At 45.8% G+C, this 10,406-nt stretch overlaps 1 non-coding gene across 1 annotated transcript; it reads right to left on the bottom strand.

Moving 5' to 3' along the window:
* Positions 1-1,182: 1,182 nt before the first annotated feature.
* Positions 1,183-1,289, bottom strand: LOC147726760 (U6 spliceosomal RNA). Its single transcript, XR_015309665.1, has one exon. It is a non-coding gene; the product is annotated as a U6 spliceosomal RNA (small nuclear RNA).
* Between the last annotated feature and the right edge of the window lie 9,117 nt (positions 1,290-10,406).

Here is a 10,406-nt window from a genome sequence, read left to right as displayed (position 1 = left end):
GCGGACCCCCGGCCCCACTCCATCACCAAAACCAGCACCACAGAGCGTAGCGACAAAAAATTGGCCGACGCCAAAGAAGAATGGCCTAAAAGGGGGACAGCCCGGAATGGAAACCGGCAACCAAGAATGACGACCAACAGGAATCACCATTCTCAAAGCAGACCGGACCAATGACACCAAAGGAGATAGGCGACCCACAAGCAGGTCAACACCAGGAGTGGAACACATAACCTGAAGAGGAAGAGATGCAACCACCAGGCCACAGAGACTCCACCAGGGCACAACATATCGGACTGACATTCAGGGGCAGCAGCAGGCGCCGCAGAGGCAGGGAACCAAACGTAGTGCAAAAAATGCTGGCATAGGACCAAGGCACCAGGGGAATGGCAAAGCACCAAAACGCAGGCCAGCGAGAAATCTCACAAGCCCCCGCCGCCCCGGTAGCCGAGGACAAGGCCCAACCATCCGGGACCGGAAGGAGGGACCCCTAAGAAAGCACAGACTGAAAAAGAGCAAGCACACACCCCAAAAAGGAGAAGCAGCATACGAACTCTTGAGAGCGGAATCCACCAACCGCCCAACCCGGACCTCCAGGGAAGAAGCCTCCGAAGACCGAGGGAGAAGGTGCAAAAAAGAAGAAAAATGGAGGATACCAGGTGACAAAGACCGCCAGGCGAAATCGTGTCCCCAGAAAGAGAGGAACACCCCGCATGGCAATGCCAAGCCACACCGCAGCCAGTACAGCCAACAGGACAGCACGAAATGGCCGGTAAAAAATGGGTATAAACCCCGCCGGAGCAAATGAATCAGGGAGAAAGACCCAGCAACAAAACGCCAGAAATCTCATGGACCATCCCCGAATGTATACCCCAACAGGGAAAAAACGTCCACGATCCCACCAACAAGAGATGATGGCATAGCCGCATGCACCAGCAGCGCAGACAGCGCAAAACAGTCCAAGAAAAACTGCAAAAGATGCTACGTGGACAAAGAGAATGCAAATTTCCAAAGCACAGCATGAAAATGAACATCCCAAGTCACATTGACAGCATAGGCAGGACTTGAACCCTCAGCACATGATAGCCTGTGACACCAGAGGCATATGACATACCAAAGAGCAACAGCTCCGTGGATGCACCGGAGAGGAAGTCCCCTCAAACATGGCGAGTAAAGGAGTAAACCCCATATATGGAACGCTTCACGAATATGCATGTCATCCTTGTGCAGGGACCATGCTAATCTACTCTGTATCGTTCCAAGCATAGTATATGTGCTGCCGAAGCGAGCAACAGGAAAACACCCAACACACATTGGTGGTGGTATAGAAAGGAAGTGCCCAGCAACCTCCAGGAAACACTGCCCCAAACAGTAATCTCATATGTGAGAACAGAAAATAAACAAAAAAGGGCAGCCCTGCAGTCTCCACCCACAGCCACATATTAAGAACATGGCCGCAGGGGCCGGCCACTGCACTAAAGCACCAGCGCCGGAACGACCTGGGGCCAGAACACCAGGAGGGCTCCCCGCCCCAGCCCAGCACATGAACGGGGAGCATCCTGACCCCAGAACAGGAGCGTGGCCGGCCGGAGGACCGGAGCGGCCGTGCCGGTAAAAACATGAAAAGACCATAAACAGAAGCATTTAAAAATGCAAAAGAAACACTCACGGCACCGCCAAAAACACCCAGAAGCAAACAGGAACAGAGGCAGGAACCGGGAGCACCAGCGTTCCGACAGCCGTCGGAGCAGAAAAAAAACAGGCATGGCGGTGGGTGGGAGGGGCTTATGTCACCTTCGACCTTTGGATTTCTGGCGTTTTGATTGGCTGGGTGGAGGCAGGACTGCCTCACGTGGTAAGGACTGGGACGGGGAGGACCCATGAGGGGGTAATGTCAGAGGTGAGCGGTTTATCTGTAATGTTATCTCACTAGCATAGTGCTCAGTGAGGAGCCATGATCAGGCGTGGAAAAATCAGGGGGCATATTATCAAGGGGGTTTATCTCCGCTTTTTTGGCTTTAAAAGCCAAGAAAGCGGAGATAAAATTATCTCCCTATTACCTAGCTGTCGCTAACACCAGTTAGCGACAGCTAGTAGGAGATAGCGACCATCTTGGGCCCCGCTTTGCATGTCAGTGAAATTTATCACTAATGACATGCAAAGTGGGCGTGCCAAGATGTTAGCTACTGGAAACAGTCGCTAACATCGCTATCTCATATTACCAACTTTTGAGATATTCGTGCTAAGCGCGATTATCTCCAAAAGCTAACACCTGCCCTGAGCAGTTCTTAGCCATGTTATCCAATGGGAGGTGGATAACATGGCTAAGAGCATTAGCTCGGTAATGCATGAATATCGCTGACTTTTCAGCAATATTCATGCATTTCGGCCGATTTTTATCGTTTAGGAGATAAACCTTGATAATAGCAAGGTTCCTAAGCGATAAAAATCGCCGCAGCTCGGCGGCAATAAAAATATTGCCGCTAAGCCAACATAGCGATAATTATCGCTAGTTGTTGGTAATATGCCCCCAAATGTTTTGCATCATTTTGTCGAATAAGTGAAGAGTATTGAGGGGCCGGGGTAGAGTGAATATTAAAAGTTGCCAGCAGCATGTTTTCACAAGGTTTATGAAGGAAGGACTGAAGGAAAAAGAAGGTTTAAATTGGCTTCTAATGAATGCCCTGGTAGTATCAGAGGAGAAGGACGTAAAAGGAAAGGTGAGAGGGAAAAATGCAAAAAGGAGACAGAGGCTGCTAGGGTCACGATGAAGAAACCTAAACTCTGTTCCAGTTAGCACATAGATAGGACCAAAGAGGATGTCCTCGTGTGGGGAAGCAGGTAAAGAGAAAAGAAAGAAAATATGCAAATTGATAGTGTAGACCTCAGCTTCAGCCTCAAAAGATTAAATGATGGATGAAAGAGTACTGGTGTAATGACACGGACTGCAGAATAATTATTAAAACAATCATAGGGAACAAATCTGTTTTAAAAACTGCATACAATAGGCGGTGACAAAAGAAGCAAGTGATTGAAGAACCTGAGTAGAAATGCCAGGAGATCACAGGAGTTGGTGCAAGAGGTGATGAACTAAAAAGCTAAATTCTGCAGTTAAATTATGCAAGAATATAGGAAGGGTTGTAGTGTGTATGTGTGCGACGACAACAACCGCTGCGTGAACTGCTGTGGGAAGACTGGAATTGTTCAAATACACACATAGTGTGATTGATAAAAACAGCTCAATATTCATCACACAGGTGAAACTGATGCATTATTAATGCTTGTTCTTTTACCATCCTAGATCATCTGTTCTACAGTATCTATCCTTGTCTTAATTCAAACTTTCTTGATTTCAGTGTTGCGATGTAACATTTTTAATGTCACCAGCACTTCCTCACTTCATGCACTGTCACTTCCTATGTGAGCACTAGAACTATTACAAAAGGACGTGATATCCCATTTATGCCGATAATAAATGTGTTGTCTTTAGCACCGTGTCCTTTAAATAATTGCCTACCTAGTCCAACTGGGACTAGCGATTCAGATTAATACTGCCTCTAATCCACTAGTAGCCCTGGCTACCAGAGTACCGTTTTGGCCTCCACTAGACCTTTGTTCTACACAAAAGCCTTCGTTTAACAATCAACAGAAATAATTAGTTTCCAGACAATTTTTTCCAAGCTAAATAAGTATCCTTTTATTAAATCAATGGATGCGGGGAAGCTAGTATAATTGCAATTGTGATCACATTTACTTAGCGCTTACTACCCCTGACAAGGCGCTTAAGTGATTTTCGGCGAGTAGCACACTACTCCGGTACCCAAAAAGGATTAGTGGAGAATTAGTATAGGGAAATAGACTCAGATATCCACCGCTCAAATTAATTTCCTGTTATTTGGGTTGAAAATGATAGTGGAGGAATGAAAGAGGGAGGGGTTTGCACTTATATAGCCCTTAGTACCCCTGATGAGGCATCAAAGTGCTTTTTCGTGTACAGCACTCTACTCTGGAACCCACACAGAATCAATGATGAATTAGTATAGGGAAACATATAATTAATTTGAGTGGTGGAGATGCAACTCTGTTAGATATGTGCAAGCACGGTGCCAAATCCACAGAAACTCAAATGGAGTGGCACACAGGCACAACACCTAACATTTCCCACATAGCTCACACTAAAACCATTTCCTCTACTATCCATTCATAACACACTGCATGCTCTAACCGTACTGCCAAGACGTCAGTGGTATGAAGCTCTATACAAATGCTAAACAGAAAACAATCAAGAAGAGGGTGCAGCACAGAAGCATACCAACATATAAGGAACATTAAATGACGCATAAGATAAAACAAGTTTTTCCAATGTGCTGCAACAATACTTAAAACCGCCGGAGTTACAACATTGACAAGAATACGTATTGGGGGACAAGAGGGTGATGTGTATCAGGTAGGTGAGGGGGCGGGTGCAAAACCAAAATTACCAGAGGGACAGCAACAGTGCAGTGAAGGGAGCAGAAAAAGAGTGAGTCTCCACAAACAAAACACAATGGGCTATAAATTTGCCCGCACTACTTGCAGAATTTGAATTAGTATCTGAGGGTGTGCAGAGGTTTTTGTGTAATGACTGTATTGATTTGGGACAGTGTCCATACAAATGTTGGAGCCAGAAACGGGGTAATCATACACAGAAGTGGCAAGTAGCTGCCAATTCGCAGAGGTACGGGTCATACAGCTGCTCAATTGCAGGGGTGGGTTTTGCAGCTGCTCATTTGCAGAGGATAGGTCAAGTGGCTGCTCAGTCCCAGCAGAGGCAGTGTTGAAGTCAAAGGGTAAGGTATGTATACTATAGTCTAGAGGCACTCAGTTAGAAGCAAATTCTTTAATTTATGTAAGAACCTTAGGTTCAAGCAACGCCAGGTAAATTCTATCAGGGCTCCATTCAACTAAAATACCCTCTTAGCTCCCACTCAGTGCCAGGCCTTGCTCAGACAGTGCCCTGCGCAGATTTTTTTTTGTGTCTTAGCTGCTGCTGGTAAATTAAAATGAGACAGCAGGGGACCCTATTTGTGTTCTCTGGCCAGTGCCTTGCTGATTACATCAAAGCAGTGACTGGCCTCTAAAACATATGTCCCCTACTCACCTAAATCTCTCACTGCTGAGTTCAATTATGCTGGTGCCAAGTTGTTTGGGGATGGGGATGTGTGATAGCTGGTGGTAAGGAAGATGGTAGACCAAGGAATGAAGCTTATTAAAAACAGCGCCTGCAGCAGGTTGAACAATGTTGGAAAGCATTTTGAACTGTCATTGGAACCAAGTGACAGGGAAGCAGCTGTTTTCATAATCTTAATGTAGACTGGGCTATGCGCCCCGCTGAAGACTGGAGCCCCATACATAAAACCAACCCTTCAAACACTTCAGATCACACACCAACATTCTAGTAAGTCTTTCACTCTCTGAATTCCAGACATTAGCTACGACATTCAGGAAATGGGGCACATAGATACTAGATTCTGCTCCGTCACTGCTCAGGGTTAAGAACAAGTTCATCAGCAAGAAAAGTTAATTCACAAAGCTACCTGTGAAATCCTGTTTGAGGTGTGATAGCAATGGACATGACTCTGATTCCAAATTCTGATTTGCTATGAATAAAGAATGCCTCAAATGTGGTAGTTTAGGACGTTTCGCCAAGATGTGCAAAACCAGATCACGGCCTAGACTAGCTGTTGTTCAAGATACTGTGGTGTGGACAAAATACAACAGAGATAAACTCCTTAGTGTTGGTGAGGATGATGATCCTCATGATATGACAAGAGGATGAACAGACCCAAAGCTATGTTTTTTGCCGATGGGCAACAAGTCTCCTTAATGGTAGACTCTGGGTCCAGATACATTATAATTCCCTTAAAAATGTTTGATCAGGCGTGGTCAGGAAGACTTTTACAACCCAGAGATATATCTCCTGTGGGTTATCAAGGGGAGTCTATAGACCTGTTAGGTTTTTTCAAAGTACAAATTGTATTCTCTAATAGGTCCACAAAAAGCAAGGTGTAAGTGGCGGTGAACGGAACCCTCATCTTAGGTTGGATTCACCAATATGACCTTCATATTGTCATGAATCCCAGGGCATCCTCACAAGTGGTAGCTCTTTTTGTTGCAGGGGGTTTCAAGAGTGCTTGGTTGCTTGAGCGGAGTGACCGGCTGGGTTGGTACAGTTCAAGAGATTGAGAGAGATATTTAGGACTGTCCCCATATAAGCACTTGTGAACCGTACAGCATATTTTGAAACTGATACGCTGCCGTATAGGGAGCCAGTGTAGCTCTACCAACAGAGGCTTAGAGGGAGTCCTGGCCGGCGCACCCATGACTAGCCTAGCTGCCGTATTCTGGACTACCTGCAAACGACCTACTGCATCAGCGTTTGCTAGCGTCAGCAGGCCGTTGCAGTAGTCCAGGCGGCTAGTAACCAAAGCCTGCACGAGTGTCTTCCTGTAGGTATCAGGAAGATATGGAAATACTCGTCTTAGGATGCGCTGCTCCCTGTGATGGCCAAAATTACAGACAAAAGGCGTACTGACGGTCCGTGAAATTTACGGACAGATGGTCACCCTAGACTGTGTGCGGCGCCCCTGGCACCTCATTACGGTGCACCGGGGTGCCGCGGCGCACAGTTTGGGAACCACTGATCTAGGACACTCACGTCATCTGAGCAAAATTACTCAGTTATTGAAAGGGAAGCACTGGCGGCGGCCTGGGGTGTTGAGTATTTCTGGACGTACCTCTGGGGCACAAGAGTTTTACTTAAGACTGACCATAAACCTTTGGTGAAGATCTTGTCTCTGGAGCTGCGGGGAAAGGGTCAGCAAAGTTGGTTAGACTTGCAGCTAGACTGCATGAATACCAATATGAGGTCACTCGCAATCAAGGTTGGAGAAATCTCCAAGCAGATTGCCTATCTAGGTAGTCTCTCAAGTGGCAAACTATTGTTCGTTCACCTATTTCTCTGACCAGTGAAGATGGTGCTGTTGCTTCTGTACATGACGCAGTGGTAGTCGATGAAGGAACCTTTACTTTTAAAAAGTGGTGCAGGGAAATGGATGTGGAAAACGTTCTTAAACCTGTTATGGATCTCATTAGTTAGAGGCCAGGCGTGACAGTTGTGTGCTTGTCCCTGTGCCTCCTTTTATCAAAATTTTAGATGAGTTATCAGTGTGTGGTTCTAATGTTCTCATGAGGGGAGACAGGTTAGTCCCACCTTTTGGTCTGAGATCCAAACTCCTAGCTCTCGCTCATGAGGGACATTTGAGTCAAATTTTTACCCAACGTCGTCTTAAGACTAACTTTTGGTGCCCCGGCATGGATGAACAAGTGACCTTGTGGGTGGAAAAGTGTTCTGTGTGCAAGGAGGGAGAGAAAAGACTTGAGGTGTGTTCTAAGTCCTAGATGGGTCATATCAGGGATCCAGGCAAAGCTTGGCACAGCATCTGTCTGGGCTTCATTTGGCCTATGGAAGTTACCATCTGGTCAAAGATTTGCCATTGTGGTTATTGATGTCTTTTCGAAATGGTTGATTGTGAGGTTTGTGAGGGACATCACCACAGAGAATGCTATTGTTTTCTTGAAGTGTTTATTTCATGAAGAAGGTTTTCCCTCCATTATCATCACTGTTAACGGTACTCAACTTACTTCATGTGTCATGCAAACCTGTGGGGTGGTGCATCATCGAACTTCTTTGTACAACCCACTGGGGAACGTTCTCCGTGAGAGAGCTAACCATGTAGTCAAGGGTATCATGCAGCTGGTGCTTGTCAGTGGTGGTGTTACTCAAAACATGGTGGAGGAAATGATGTGGGCTTATCGTACCACCAAACTTGATCAGTGCAATAAGTCTCCCATAGGTCTTATGCATGGAAGTTCTCCAGGCACTGAGTTGGTCCCTCCTTAGATAAAGCAGTGGGTATCAAGTGGGGGTGTGATGGGTGCAGTGCCTGTAAGTGATTCTCGTGTTGGAAAATTTCACACTTATGAGGGAGACTTAGTTAAAGTCAAGCCGGGTAGGTTTAGCAAAAGTCTTACTAAATTCAAGAGACCTTTTAAAGTTAAACGTGCCTTCCCGCACTTTGTCATTTTGGAGAATGGTGAAAAATTGAACCTTCATCATGTGGCTTTATACCAAAGACCTACACGTCTTTCAGAGTTTACCACTTCTGATCTAGGATGGGACAACATGTGTAGGAGTAGTGGTTACATGTTGGCAGAAGATTTTGGTCTTTCAGCAGGCCTTTCTGTTGGTGGTAAAAGGGAAGGGGGTGGTGGTAATGCCATTGCCTATGGAGAAGAAAACTCACAAATGTTTCATGAGTTCAGGAGTGTTAAAAGGCGCGGACCACCTTCGTATTTAAATGACTTTGTTAAACTTTTGTTTTCATGCTTATGGAGAAGGAAACTCACAAAGGATTCATGAGGTCAGGTGTGTAAGAAGGCGCAGATCACCTGCGTATGTGAATGACTTTGGTTGCTTAACCCTTGTTTTTATTTTTTCCTTTCTTTAGTGTTTTCGTTTGTGTAAAGGAGGAAGATGTGATACACATGTAAGTTATATTGTTTTACTCATACACTATGCTTTAGCCCTTTCTTTGTTTCCCTGTTTCCTTACCCTCCTAGAATGTCTTAGGTAGATTCTGGTTGTCAGTTGCTCGACTGGTCAGCTGTGGGGTGTTTGTTACGCTGCTGGCTCCCAATAAAGTTGGCAATGGAGAGGATAAACAACTAATTTGATCTTGCGCAGTCTGTGGAGGAAGTTGCATCTCAGCTTTGGGCATAACAGACTGTAATGTAGTCAGGATATGTGAATGCACAGCCAGGAGGGCCAGTGTACCGCCTGTTATTTAAAGGAACTGTGGAGCCATGTGTGCGGCTTCGAAAACTACTCATAATTTGCAAGCCTCTAAAGTATATGTAGCTAGTATCAACCCAACGTCTGTAAATGGTGCTGTGGTGGAAGTGAGGGTTGGAATTGTTCTCTTTGAAGAAGAAGCCCAAATACTGCAAAAAATAGTTGGGAGAATGTAAATTGGATTGCCACGCAAGTGGCTCAAATGCACACAAGTAGTCATGCGCTACCTACAATTATGAAATCTTTTAAGGAAAATTCCTGTTAGATGATTATGCCACGGAGAGTGGCGTAACGAAACTTGAGGCCTCCCCCTGGAAAGTACCTTCAGGGGGCCACGATCCGGACCCAGTCCAAAATGCTCAGGCCAGGAGCCTGTCAGTGCCGGAGGGGACCACCGGAACTTAGGGCCCAGCCGCACCGCGGGGACCATTGTTATGCCACTGGCCATCATGGAGGCATCCCATTGACGCCTCATTCAGCGGACTGACCCTGTCTGCAGCACTGACCAGCTGTCTTCATTAGCCAGTGCATCATCCCAGCTACTTTGGAGGTGAGGGGGGCAGGAGGTGAGGAGAAGTACTTTTTATGAGCGAGCCCATCACCAGGATGAAATCTACAGCAGCGATTCATAAATTGGGCTCCCAGAGCAGCGCTCTTCCTGCACAGCGTTAGGACACAGTAACAGCAGGCCTAGCAAAGCTGCGATTTTTAAAACGTGGCTTCGTGTGGTGACCAAGCATGCAGTGCGAGGGGAAATATTTAAGCAGAGGATGATGCATATGGAAACAAGTATCACAGGAGTCTAAACGGTCTGGCACAGCAGCCAGAGCTGCAGACTCGCCAGCTCAGGATCACGGTTTGAGTCTGGGCTGCTCAACATCCTGTGATCCTCGGCAAATCAATTAATCTCTCCCATTGTGCTCTATAAAACTGCTGCAAGATCAGAAAGAGAGAACACTTTATGAAAAATAGTTCCACCACAGCAAATTTTAACAGTATTTTGGCTACAGGAAACTGATAAGAGAAGCAGACGAGGAACAAGAATTTGTAAATGCAGGAAAATATGCATCAGCCAATAGAAATAAACTAAAGGAAAGTGGCAAACACAGGACCCAATGAAAGCCAGGAAAGAGAAGAGGCTGGATGTAAGCCCTTTTAAAATTTATATTGAAAACAATAGATTTCACAAGACCTCCAAAGAGGAAATGTGAGAGAGTGATAAATGAGGATTTATTGGAGTCAAGTAAGATGGGGCCTGATGGAGGAAAGATTACTGCGTCACAAACCTAACGGCTATCCCGTCTGCCTTATTACATGTACATTATATCCTGGCCACTTGCACTAGGTGGATGAGATATCTCTCAATTATTTTGTGACAGAGGAACCCATCTGCCAAAATTTAAATCTGGCCCTAAGTGTTTGGAGACCACTTGAAGGACACTAGCAAGATAACATTTGTAAAAGATAGGTTAGATGGGTCTCAGAGGAGAATGAGGGAGAAGGGGGACGAGTGATA

Source organism: Lissotriton vulgaris, chromosome 3_1, assembly GCF_964263255.1.
Source record: "Lissotriton vulgaris chromosome 3_1, aLisVul1.2, whole genome shotgun sequence".
In the NCBI taxonomy this organism is placed as follows: Eukaryota; Metazoa; Chordata; class Amphibia; order Caudata; family Salamandridae; genus Lissotriton; species Lissotriton vulgaris.
Note: the sequence above shows the minus strand (reverse complement) of the source record. Positions and strands in the feature narration are given on the sequence as shown.